Source organism: Bidens hawaiensis, unplaced genomic scaffold (assembly GCF_021521415.1).
Source record: "Bidens hawaiensis isolate Kalapana, Puna unplaced genomic scaffold, B.hawaiensis_p1.1 tig00004282_1, whole genome shotgun sequence".
Classification (NCBI taxonomy): Eukaryota; Viridiplantae; Streptophyta; class Magnoliopsida; order Asterales; family Asteraceae; genus Bidens; species Bidens hawaiensis.
The window spans coordinates 195,209-208,928 of record NW_027491257.1 but is presented as its reverse complement, the minus strand read 5'-3'; the positions used below and the strand labels follow the sequence as shown (position 1 = coordinate 208,928).

Sequence of the window (13,720 nt, the reverse complement as noted above, 5' to 3'; positions counted from 1 at the left end):
TTTTTATTATTATTATTTACTATTAATTAATATTGTTAGTGTTATTATCTTGTTGTTTAAGTGATGATATTATTCAACGGTGAGAAGAAGAAGAAGAAGGAATCTTTCAATTTCAGTGTTTTGTGGAATGATGTGAACAATAATTGGTGGTGGGGTCCATGTGGGGTTTATAATATTATTATTATTATTCGATTTGTGCTGTAAATATTCATCATAACTTTGAAACTGATCCAGACTTGTTTTACTGTAAAGTTATTTTTATGAAATTTTACGGCGCCGGTGGTAAGATATTGCCGGAAACACACCTTTTAGTTTCCGGTAAGTCTGATTTGAAATGATTTTAAAAAAACAAATTGGAAATAAACAAGCTTATATTTTGTGTATCGATAGGTAATAATCTCACCTTTAAAAATCACTATCAACGATCCAACATTTCAAATATTTTTGTCTCAATGGTTCTCCGTTAAAGACACTTAACGTAATTACGTTTTTTTCCGAGTCTCAACATGATGTTTTTGGAAATTTGATTGGAAGAATGATACGAGTCAACTGATGTAAAACCCATCAGTTGACTCGTATTCTGAAGAGGTAGGTCCCAGCAGAGCCCAGTTGGACCCGCAAGACTCACCTTAAACAGGGACGTCTGCGCAGAAACCAACTGGATCCGCAGGACCAACCATGCTCAGAGACGTGACGTCCTTACGCGCAGTACGCAAGCTGGTCCCGCAGGAAATGCCTCCCAATGGTGAAGGACTCCGCCTGTCCCCGCAGCCTCGGATACAAGCCATTAGGGAAGGCCACCCGCGCAGCAAGGCTACACGCACAAGGCACTTAGCTCTCAATCGTTCAGTGTCACCTGAAGGAATGAGCGAAGCCGGGAACAATCCCGCACAAGGGCGGGAGGGGGAATACTCCCGCCCAAATAAGCCAGTCCGTACGATACAGGAAGATCTTCTGTACTGTACCTGACGAGGTATGGGAAAAAGATCTGACTAAAGATACGACAGCTTATTGACAACAGTATGGCGAGCAGCATGCTCCTGCACTGTATGTCACTATTAGCCGCTGCCTACTCACCAACTACTGCCATACCACGTGCGTAGCCGTCAGTTGGTGGAACAGGAATAGTGTACAGCAGGCCTGGTCGCTATCAGCCGCTACCTACCCACCAACTACCAGCAGGGCACGTGCGTAGGCTACTGTTGGTGGAACAGGAACACTGTTGCAGCCGGCCATACCTCTTTGGAAACCTACCTTCGGCTATAAATACCACAAATGGTATGACCATATCATCTTATCATATCTTAACATATTATCATCATATTATACCTGATATCTGCTCTAGCAATCTCTTAATATACTTTTATATTTAAAGAGCAATCTAGTCTGATTCTCACGCCGGAGGGTGGTCACAAGGAGGAACCCCCCCCCTTCTCAGTGACGAGCTCACGGTGTCTGTTTTGCAGGTTATCAGAAGAACCATCTTCCAAGGGTCTAACCCCTCGTGGGAAACATCTATCTAACCCCCAGGTTACCAGTAATCTGTCTGGGATCCGGTTAGTGTTTCTTCATTGGCGCCATCCGTGCATAAAGCTAGAACTTTATTTTTCTCCAGTTTTTTCAAACTTCTACAAAGATGGTTAGAGAAATTCCGGTAACCACAACCCCAGCTACTGGGGTGAATACCGGTAACACAGTTTTTACAAACACTACCCCGGTTACCCAAGCCGGGGCAAGTGAAGTAAATTTTACGAACACTACCCCAGTTACTCAAGCTGGGGCAAGTGCAGTAAATGATCGCCTACTGGGATCCACTGATACCCAGTTTGAGAAACGAAGACTCCCCCGCCAAACTCTCGATGAAGTTAAGGCATGGGCGGAGGCACGACAAAAGGAATTCCAGGCTGAGTTGGACGAACGCTTGCGTTCCATACAACAGGCAGATGAATTCGAATACTGGGAGGATGACTCGGAGGAATCCGACTCCGACGCGAACCCTCGCCATAGGGCAAAAGAGAAGCGTAAGGAAATGGAATCCCAACCGAAAAGGCATTTTGGATAAGCCTTCAAACCAAAAAGCACAGGTGGAAGTCCACGAGACTTCTCCAAAACGTTCAGACCAAACATTGCAAATGCAGGAACGTCCAAGTTTGCAAGGGACATTGCGGAAGCAATCGCCCCAAAGAGTGCCAAACAAATGCCTAACATAGGCACATATGACGGTATATCTGATCCAGACGATCATTTGAACAGGTTCATAGCGGGGGCAACCGTCAGCAATTGGACGGAACCCACCTGGTGCTACATGTTCCAAATGACGCTTGTTGGGGCTGCTAGAGCTTGGTTTGATCGTCTACCGATCAACCACATCTACGACTGGGCAGACTTCCAGCAGAAGTTTAGCCAACACTTCAGCCAGCAACGGAAGTATACCGAGGAGCAATGGACAATCCTCAAATGCATACGAGAAGAAGATGAATCTCTGCCAAACTTCATCACTCGCTTCAACTCAAAGAAGCTAAGTTTGGGCAATATCAGCGAAGATCTTGTTCGCGCTGCCTTCATCCAGGGCGCGCATGACCCAGAGCTCATCTGCACCCTAACGGGTAAAGATGGCATGCCATCCACATGGGATGCCATCATGACAGCAGCAAAACGCTATGCAGAAACGGAGAAGCAACTGGGTAGAGATCTCCCACAGAGCACAAACATCTACACTCAGAAGACGAGAGAAGACAATGTCCTCACCGCCCGATTAAACAAAAAGCGGAAGCTAGGCATTTGGCAGTCAAGGTTAAACTTTGACACCTCATCCGGCTTGCAACATCGATTGGGCGGAAGGGATAATGTACAGCCGCACCGAAACTCCAGATGGACGCCACTCACCAAAAGCGTCACTGAGATATTCGCCACTGAAGAGCTCCCGTGGCCAAAGCCTCCAATAATCCGACATCGTCACGATGCTGATCGGAGCAAATACTGTGACTTTCACAAGACAAAAGGCCACAACACTGAAGAATGCATAGACGTAAAAGACATGGTCGAAGCATTTGTCAGAGATGGGACGCTCGCGCACTTCGTAGCGCAATAAAGGCTGAGCAGGCGGGTGCGTGTAGAACCCCAGCGGGGGAAAACACGAATAAAAATTCCAGCTTCAATATCGAGACTACATGCTGCGTAAAGAACGAGATCCCGAACCAGGTGCGTATCGGCTCGATGGAACTCCCATCCCAACATAGAAGGGAGCTCATTTACACAGTTTACATGTAAATCAATTCCAATTTGTAAAGAAGGCCAAGAGCCACTTCTAATGGAAATGATTCTCTTTAGAACATCGAAGCTGATGATTTTACTTTTCTGCACTAATATGACGATATTCACATTATGCGAAGTCGTTCCGTGGGAAGGCGGTTCTACCCGCACAAACCCAATAATGTGAAAAAACCTTCACGCAGGTCAGTTGAAGGGGAAAGGTTCAGCACCCAAAAATGAAAGTGCCGGTCTATCCGCACGAATCATAATGAGGAAACTGAACAATAACCTATCAACAACCGCGCGTCGAACGGTTAAACTATGCAACACTGGTGACGGCATTCACATTACGTGAAGTCGTTGCGTGGGAAGGCGGTCCTACCCGCACAAACCCAATAACAGGAAAAAACCTTCACGCAGGTCAGTAAAAGGGGAAGAGTTCAATTATTCCATTAAATGAAAGTGCCGGTCTATCCGCATGAATCATGAAAGGAAACTGAACACTAACCTATTGACAACCGCGCGTCGAACGGTTCAAAACAAAATTCTCAAAAGGATGAGGAAAACCTACACGCAGGTCAGATAAAGGTAAAGTTTTGCCATCCTACTAAGTGCAAGTGACGGTTCTACCCGCACAATCACGAAAGAGGAAGCAAAACTTCACACATATTATCAACCACATTCAAAGGTTAACTTATCCTCAAAAGATGAGGAAAACCTACACGCAGGTCAGATAAAGGTAAAGTTTTGCCATCCTACTAAGTGCAAGTGACGGTTCTACCCGCACAATCACGAAAGAGGAAGCAAAACTTCACACCTATTATCAACCACGTTCAAAGGTTAACTTATCCTCAAAAGATGAGGAAAACCTACACGCAGGTCAGATAAGGGTAAAGTTTCGCCATCCTACTAAGTGCAAGTGACGGTTCTACCAGCACAATCACGAAAGAGGAAGCAAAACTTCACACCTATTATCAACCACGTTCAACAGGTTAACTTATTCTACACTTGGAAAATTGCTAATTTAAACTAAGTATGCAAGTCATATGTTTATAAAGCAAGAAACCCAAAGAAGGAAATAACAATCTTATACACAAAAAGATTTGTATTTCACAAGTGAATTATTACAAGAATGGCCGGGTAACTACCCGCCTACGAAAAGAAAAATAAATACATCTGTACAAAACTATCCTAGCAGCGGGAAGGGATCTTCAGGATCAGGCTTCAGGGCCACTTCCACTTGGACCAGCCCCATCGGTAGAGCGTGGCAGTTCAAGGAAAGCTTTGAGGATAGCTAACCCATCATCAGCAGCAGCTACTTGGTTCACCTTCTCCACCACTGGATGCGGGAAGGCGGCGTATTGATTTACTGCTTGGTCGTATATGGCTTCAGTGTCAACATTGTACAAAGGGAAGTTGGAAGGCGGGAAGCCTTTCTCAACGAACCCTAGACCAAGCAGGAAGCCGGCCCGTTCCCCATCCTCGTGAGAAGCGTTGAGGGCTGCGCTCATAGCATCATCGTAAGTAGTCTCTGAGAAGACCCGATGCACAACCTACAAAGAGTATACAAGTGTCAAAACACTTACTATGTACAAAGGAAAGCGTGAAGACGTAAAGCTAAAATACCTGAGGCAACGCTTCTCGAAGAAGCCATTCCTTGGCAACCAGAGCTTGGGTGCAGGCGCGTTCGGCTTCGCTCTTAGTAAGATTGGCAAGAAGCACTTCCTTTGCAGCAGCCTCTTCAACGCCCTTAAGCTTCCGCTCGGTGTGGTCAAGCACACCCCTCTGGTCCAGGATCTCTTGGAGCTTCTTGGCATCTTCCATTGCCAAGGCATCATGAGCACGTTGGAGAGCCTCTAATTTGGCCTTGAGCTCTTCGTTCTCCATGCGTAAAGGCTCAGCAACGGCTTCAGCCTTGGTGGCCCTCTCAGTTGCGTTCCTCGCAGTCTCCTTAGCCAGCCGAAGCTGTTCGTTAACAGCTTGGGCAGCCTTGGAGCGGGCCTCGAGTCGCGCTTGAACTTCAACCTCGAGGGCCTTGAAGGCCTTCTCCTTCTCCGCAGCAGCTGCGGTCAATCGTTGGTTCTCCTCCCGAAGAGCACGCGCCTGAGATACGTCCTTGGCACGAGCTGCTTTCAACTTGTCGTTTTCACGACAAAGCAGCTCGACGCGCGGCTGCATGCGGGCCTGGAGAACCCGAAGCTCATTGGTTAGCCTACCCTCCTGGTAGCTAGCCATGGCTTCCCCCAACGCACCATGAGGAGCAGCGTGGCGAGCCCATTCCACGCACTCCACAGGGGTACGAAGGGTTGTTCCTCGGCGTATGTTCCATCGCGGAACATACACTTCATTGGAATCCGACACTGCAAAAACAAAGAAGCAGTTAGGAAAAGATGATAAAAAATAAAAGTGAAAAAAGGCCAAAGGAACCCTACGCACCTGTAGGGTCTATAACAGGCCGATAGCCGCCGAACCCATCACCTGAACCCAAAGGAAATCCATCCAAAAGATCAGGCAGATGGGAAGGTGGCAAAGATTGGCGAGTACTCCCATGCGTACCTGATGGGCCGGTCATCGGTGCCGGTGGCGGGGGCATGGTGGCAGCCGCCGCAGTCGCTGCCACATAATCCGCAGCAATCGTAACCGCCGGCTCGGTGAAGGACGCCGTAAAAATCGCACTCACGGCCGGCGATGGCGTAAACTCGGCTGGAACAGTCGGCTCAGAGTGAGCAACTGAACCAGCGGGACCAGGCGCGGGCGCCTGGGTCGACGCCTCAGGTAGGCTGACCAAGCCTACCGTCATCGGCGGAGAGGTACTACTCGGTACTTCACCCTGGAATGCGTCAACATCCACGCCTGCACAAGAAGATAAGTGTTAAAACAATAAATTTATGAAGCATGTTAAATCTACAAAAACAAGGATGTTTGTACTTACGGGTTTTCTTGAGCCTGAACGTACGGACAGGCGGGGACAAACCCGATGGAGCCGGTCTCTTGATGCCGGTCACCGTCGTCGTCGTTGGCTCTCCGGAGGTAACAGTCGTAGCCTCCGGAGCAGTGGTCTTCTCACCACCGGGGTGCCCCGCCACCTCTTCACTATCTGACTCGGTGTCAGATAGGAGCACCGGATCAGCTGTGGAGGCCACCTTCTCCTTCCCTTTCCCACCGGCAGCCTTCCTCTTCCGCACCAGCGGAGGACCATCTGCGGATTCCTCAGAAGAAGACAGGATGTAAGGAATTCCAGCAGCGGGTACAGCATTGAGGGGTTGAGGATAGAGTATCGCCTTACCTGGCCGCCGTTGGCTCAGGATCTCGTGGCCCAGCGGATAGACCTCCACAAACCGATCCGCCGTTTGCTCCAGGATGGGCAACTCGTTCTCGTCTAGAGCACGAGTGCCCACCCGCACGGGACCGTCAGCTTCCCGCGGGTACAGGAGCGACTCCAAATCGTTCCCCTCTGAAAGAAAAGAAACAGTTAAAAGACAGACTAATATCAGCAAGAAAGACAAGACATACCATAAGGAATAGAGTTCAAACCGTATTCAAGAAGGATGGGAAACCGGGACGCATCCTTCCATACCCGGCTCATCCCCAGCATCACCATCCCGGACTCCGCAAACCGGTAAACCGGAGATTGGACCCGGGATATCTTCGCGAACCATTCCGCCTCCTGGTAGCTGGAAGCGTGAAGGCTCGGAAGCGCTTGACCCTTCTTGAACTTCATGGCAATGGGGATGGCGCGGGCAGAGATGTAGAAGAACTCCCGCTTCCACGATCGTAGACTGCGCTCGGTCACGCAGACCTTCAAACCCTTAATACGGGTTGTCAGGGTGTACCACCCCTGGACGCACCTCCAAGTATAGAAGGTCATCAGGCGGTCCACGTAGGGCTCAATACCCAGAATCCGGCACACCCACTCGAAGTGTCGGATCTTGGCAATCGCCATTGGATGCAACTCGGTTAGGTGTACACCGTGCCTCTCCAGGACACGGTACACAAACTTTGTCAATGGGAACCTAAGATTCCCATAAACAAAGAATGCAGCATATACCCCGATCTTGCCACTGGGGGCATCGTACACAGTCTGGTGGGGTTCAGGAAACTCAGGCTCAAGAGACTCAAGCATGAACTTCCTGACGATGTACTGGTACTGATCGACAGGTAGAGCACACTGGCACTCGCCAGCAGTACTCCTATCGTCGGCTACAGCTTCAGCATCATGAGAAGACATTTTGCAGAAAGAAGAAAGTGATTTCGGGAAAATGCTTGCCTGAAAAAGGGGAGTATTTGCCGGAAATCGCTAAGAAGAAGAAGAAGAGAGGTGAAAGTGTGGATTACAAAGAGGCCTCTCCCCATTTATATACTAATCGCAATTAATGCGGTGAATTTAATGCGGAGGAGAGAGAAATCGAAGGTGCAATGAAACTATGACACGTGGCAAAAAGCAGGCTGGCAACAGCTGTTGACAGGACGTGTGCCAGTAATTTCGCGGCCACGCGCCCGAAAAATCGCGCCCACGCGCCGTAAAAAGCGTCTGGAATGACCATATAATGTCACGTCACCATAACTTCCTGCACGTCCTGACAGTCAGAAGAAACTGTCGCACGACGTTTCAGAGGTTTGGACTGTTCCTATCTTTCCACCAACCTTTCGAATTTCAAAATTCAAAATTTAAAAATATTAAAAAGTAAGCGGGAAAATACCCCCTTACCTTGGCGAACAAGTAACCGTAAGACGGCTGCGGGTACAGTGTTAAGGCAAAACCCTTCACATACCTAGCACACGCAGGGAATTGAAGCCAAGAAAATCTTGGCGAACAAGTAACCGTAAGACGGCTGCGGGTACAATGTTTAAGGCAAAACCCTTCACATACCTAGCACCCGCAGGGAATTGAAGCCAAGTAAACTTTGGCGAACAAGTAACCGTAAGACGGATGCGGGTACAGTGTAAAGGCAAAACCCTTCACATACCTAGCACCCGCAGGGAATTGAAGCCAAATATTCCTCGGCAACCAAATAACTATAAGACGGGTGCGGGTACAGTGTAAAGGCAAAACCCTTCACACACCTAGCACCCGCAGGGAATTGAAGCCAGGAATACCTTGGAAGTAAAGTAACCATAAGACGAGCGCTGGTACAGTGTTAAGGCAAAACCCTTCACATACCTAGCGCTCCGCTGGGAATTGAAACCAAGAAGGATCTTCTGGGCAATGCTTGCGGAAGCGGAAATAACATCCCCGCATAGCGGGAACGTCGAGAACTACGTTGTTTGAAGCTCCAGGTTGGAATTGGTGGTTTTAACATAATTGATCACTATGTTCAAAACTACCAAAACCTCATGGAGAGTCCACACAAGTGGGACTCAACGCTCCTGACTTGCGAGGAAGTTACAGACCTACCCGCATCATACCCAAAGACCAAGCAGGAAACTCGGGAATTGCTGCAAGTGACAAGGACTTCAGCGGGAAGAATCCCCATGGAAAACCTTAAAAAACCCTTTTCAAAACCCTTTGCTTAAGTCCAAAATTTCACCTCACTTTATTAAACACGCATGAGAAGAACATTGGACTGGGGGGACTTGAAGAGGTAGGTCCCAGCAGAGCCCAGTTGGACCCGCAAGACTCACCTTAAACAGGGACGTCTGCGCAGAAACCAACTGGATCCGCAGGACCAACCATGCTCAGAGACGTGACGTCCTTACGCGCAGTACGCAAGCTGGTCCCGCAGGAAATGCCTCCCAATGGTGAAGGACTCCGCCTGTCCCCGCAGCCTCGGATACAAGCCATTAGGGAAGGCCACCCGCGCAGCAAGGCTACACGCACAAGGCACTTAGCTCTCAATCGTTCAGTGTCACCTGAAGGAATGAGCGAAGCCGGGAACAATCCCGCACAAGGGCGGGAGGGGGAATACTCCCGCCCAAATAAGCCAGTCCGTACGATACAGGAAGATCTTCTGTACTGTACCTGACGAGGTATGGGAAAAAGATCTGACTAAAGATACGACAGCTTATTGACAACAGTATGGCGAGCAGCATGCTCCTGCACTGTATGTCACTATTAGCCGCTGCCTACTCACCAACTACTGCCATACCACGTGCGTAGCCGTCAGTTGGTGGAACAGGAATAGTGTACAGCAGGCCTGGTCGCTATCAGCCGCTACCTACCCACCAACTACCAGCAGGGCACGTGCGTAGGCTACTGTTGGTGGAACAGGAACACTGTTGCAGCCGGCCATACCTCTTTGGAAACCTACCTTCGGCTATAAATACCACAAATGGTATGACCATATCATCTTATCATATCTTAACATATTATCATCATATTATACCTGATATCTGCTCTAGCAATCTCTTAATATACTTTTATATTTAAAGAGCAATCTAGTCTGATTCTCACGCCGGAGGGTGGTCACAAGGAGGAACCCCCCCCTTTCTCAGTGACGAGCTCACGGTGTCTGTTTTGCAGGTTATCAGAAGAACCATCTTCCAAGGGTCTAACCCCTCGTGGGAAACATCTATCTAACCCCCAGGTTACCAGTAATCTGTCTGGGGTCCGGTTAGTGTTTATTCATATTCTTTTTCCGATCAAAAGCCCTGAAACATCAGTTTGAGACTCGGAAAAAAACCGTAACGGCGTTAGGTGTTTTTTAACGGAGGATCATTGGGACAAAAATAGTTGAAAGGTTGGACCGTTGGTAGTGATTTTTAAGGGTGAATTTATTATCGGCTAATACACAAAAGATGAGATTATTTATTTATAATTTTCATTTTAATAGTAACTACCATTTTTTATTTTTTTTTAACAAACAAATAAAAACTCTAGCTAGATGGGGAAATCAATTGAAAAATGGCGTATTATACGTCCGTGATCACAGAGACAGAGTAGAGTTGGGTGGCTCAATCTCCTGTTTTGGGTGTGATTTAGTTTTTAATTAAATATAAATATATTGATAACTAATGTTTTTGAAACATTTTCTTATAAAAATATCTACCTATAAACAAAAATAATGATGATGATGAGTCATAACCACATTCAATCTTAACTTTAATTTTCCTTCTATTTTCTAATCTCAACTCACCTTAATTCATGTTATACATGGGTCATGGGTTTAATTTGTAAAACTCATTAACCCATATAAAAAAAAAGTATTTAATGTAATTTAAATAACATTTACCTTTACTAACCCATTGCATCTAATTTTACTATTAGATATAGAAAATTTGACCATAATTTTAAAAAAATATATAAACCAGTGAATATCTATAATAAGTTTAAAATTAAACAGTGATTATTAAATTAGTTAAATAATGATTTACGAACCATTATCGTATAATAATTAGTGGCCTATGCTTATAATAGATACTTAGTTATGTGTTTACTTAAAATTTCGTTGAATAAATACAATATTTATAATCTTACAATTTGTAAAACACTGTTAATTTACATCCGTATTGATCATATAAAACATCTTTAATATGTTTAAGTACCAATAACTGATTTTATGTTATCTAAAAACATTATTTCAATCTTAAGAAAATGTAAAATTTAAATATGTAATATTTGAAGTGTGTGTGATTATGTTAAAATTAATCTATAAATTCAAAAGAAAACCCCTAAATTACGTATGATTAAAATCCTAAATTTCAGGTTCAAAAGCTAGTTATACTATATATAGAGAAACCTCTAGCTACAGTATTTTTGTTGTTGGTCAAATCAGTGACTGCCACTAAGTTTCTTTTTTTTTTTAATATTTCGAAATCTGTTTAATTATTTATTCATTTGAAAGTAGTAAAACTAATAGAAATGGAAGCTGTTGTAGTGGTGGTGGTGTATTGTTGTAGCATGCATGTTCCAAGTTCAAACCTTACTAATGCCGGTATTTTTGTTTTTGTAATTTTTTTTTAAATAGATTTCATACTAAATCAAGCACAAAAACGTAAGATGGTGTGATGTTTTGTTTTTTTAATTTGTTTTAAATACATTATTTTGAGGAACTATATTTTGGGTTTAGGTTTGGTATCGTAAAGAACCGTAGCCGATACCAACCGAATTCGTGACAACTTACGGAAACGACGTCCGGCCAACATAATAGCCCGGCGCAATGCGCCAGGTAACAAGCTAGTTATTAAACTAATCAAACAGAAAATGTTAAATAACCTTTATTTTTTTGGAAAGTACATGTATAAAAGAATAGTAACATGCATGGCAATAGATTAATACAAGGCGGGGACCGATCTTCAAAGAAACATGAACCATATAAAGACTTTTTTAATGTAAAGTCTCCCACATGGGTAATATTATAGCAATTAAATAAATATAATACTTACCATATAGTATTGAGTTAAGTGGTATTTTGACGCGTTAAATGATATCCCTCTTTTAAAGTTCAAGTGCTTCAAGAATCCCACTATGAATTGTAGATTAGATTTATAGGTAGATTAGTGTTGGATGAAGCTCTAACTATATGTTACGGGCTAGTATAACCATTATCGGTATAAAACACGTATCGATATTTTATGGGTTTGTCAACGTTTTTGACACAAAAGCATTTTGGATATTTAAATTTAGCATCACTATAAGTACTTTTTTTTAAACGTACAAGTTGCCTGTTGTATCATGCGAGGAAAAATACATGGTTTATTATATTTTGAATTTTGTTTTAGTTTATAAAAAAGATACACATAAAGTAATGATACTACTGAGGGTAATTGATTCACTCTTGTAAATTATCGTTGCGTCCGGTTTTTAGTTTCAATATTTTATGTTACCTGACCATCAGGTTATAATTTATGAAACTTAATTATACAAAAGACTAATTTTAACCTTTTAATTTTCCCCTCAAAACATTTGATTCTATTTTTTAATCACGCTGTCAATATTAAAATATTAAACAAACCATTAACCCACAAATTGACGAGATTATGAATATGTTTAAATATATAAGTTACTAAGTTAGTGATCTCAAATTCTCAATAATTCAAATCAATATAAATTTGTTTGTAATTTTGTTAATTTTTCCTAGCAAGGTTTTATATATGTATGTATGCTATACTTTATCGATGCATTTCTTATTTTATTCCTTTTAATTTGTTGGGCTTCTTACTAGTTTTAATTCCTCTCTCTTTTCGTTCTTACTATATTGGTTATTCAACAAAAAGTTGAAAATCAAAGCATAATTTAAGTTTTACTCAACCAAACTTCTAACAGTGTTAAACCACAATTTAACCACAAATCAACACGTGTTTTTTTACGCTAGAGAACAAAAATGGCACAAGAGAAATTGTGGCATAAGAGAAGATGACGCAATGCATGAGATGAAGGGTTGGTGTACGAGATCACCGACCTACAATGGCGCTGGAGCAAGCTATCGTTTCGATTGACACCAAGAGATTTAGCGCAAGAAAAGGAAAATAATTTTCTTCATGCTAGAAGGGAATTAAGGGTTGATGCATGAGCGGAAAATCAATAATTATTTTGATAATTTATAGAAAATCTAGACTATTTTTAATAATTGTTTTACTTGATTCACAAGGCTATTTTGATATATGATAAATAACTAAATATATACATAGAAAAATACTTATTGAGTCGGTTTATATCTTTAGGGTTTCCTAATTATACGAACATAATTCGTATACAAATACAACACTCATTATTCAAACCCAACACAGAATTGAAATTCTCATTCTCTCAAATTCTCCCTACACATATTAATATTATTCACTCTTTTGCAACATGGGTTTGATGAATCGTTTCAACCGAAAACCAAAAAAACCCGAAAACTCTAACACAACTATAACTGAACCAATACCGACCGAGTTATCAGAAGTTGAAAAACAACTATCACAAGTCTTCAAAAAATTCGACGTAAACGGGGACGGCAAAATCTCACCAACCGAGCTAGGAACCATCATGGGGAGCCTCGGGCACCCGCTAACGGGTGCCGAGTTGGAAACTCTAGGAGTTATGGATATGAAAGAGTTCATAGAGTTGAACACAAGAGGTTTGGACTCGAGTGAGGTGTTGGAGACTCTCAAGGATGCTTTTAATGTTTTCGACGTCGATAAGAACGGGTTGATCACGGCCGAGGAGTTGAAGGAGGTGATGGGAAGCTTAGGGGATGAGTGCAGTGTTGGAGAGTGCCGGAAGATGATAGATGGAGTTGACGAAGATGGTGATGGGATGATTAGTTTTGAAGAGTTTAAGGTTATGATGATGGTCAACGGCTCAAGATGATGGTCAACGGCTCAAGATGGTGGTCAAGATGGATCAATATGGCTTTGAGATTTTTTTTTGATTGATTAATTGTGTATTGTGAAGTATTTGGGAATAAATTGTTTCCAATACTTGAAGAAATTAATGAAAAATCTCTTGTTTTTATGATTTTATCTATAATGTTTGGTTTCTTTGATTATGTGATTTTATACTATTTGGAGATTCAATATTAAGTGTATGATTTTATGCTATTTATGT

At 43.4% G+C, this 13,720-nt stretch overlaps 1 pseudogene; it reads left to right on the top strand.

The window, feature by feature from the left end:
- The first annotated feature begins 12,982 nt into the window (after nucleotides 1–12,982).
- Nucleotides 12,983–13,483, top strand: LOC143626037 (putative calcium-binding protein CML25 pseudogene; annotated as a pseudogene).
- Nucleotides 13,484–13,720: the final 237 nt, after the last annotated feature.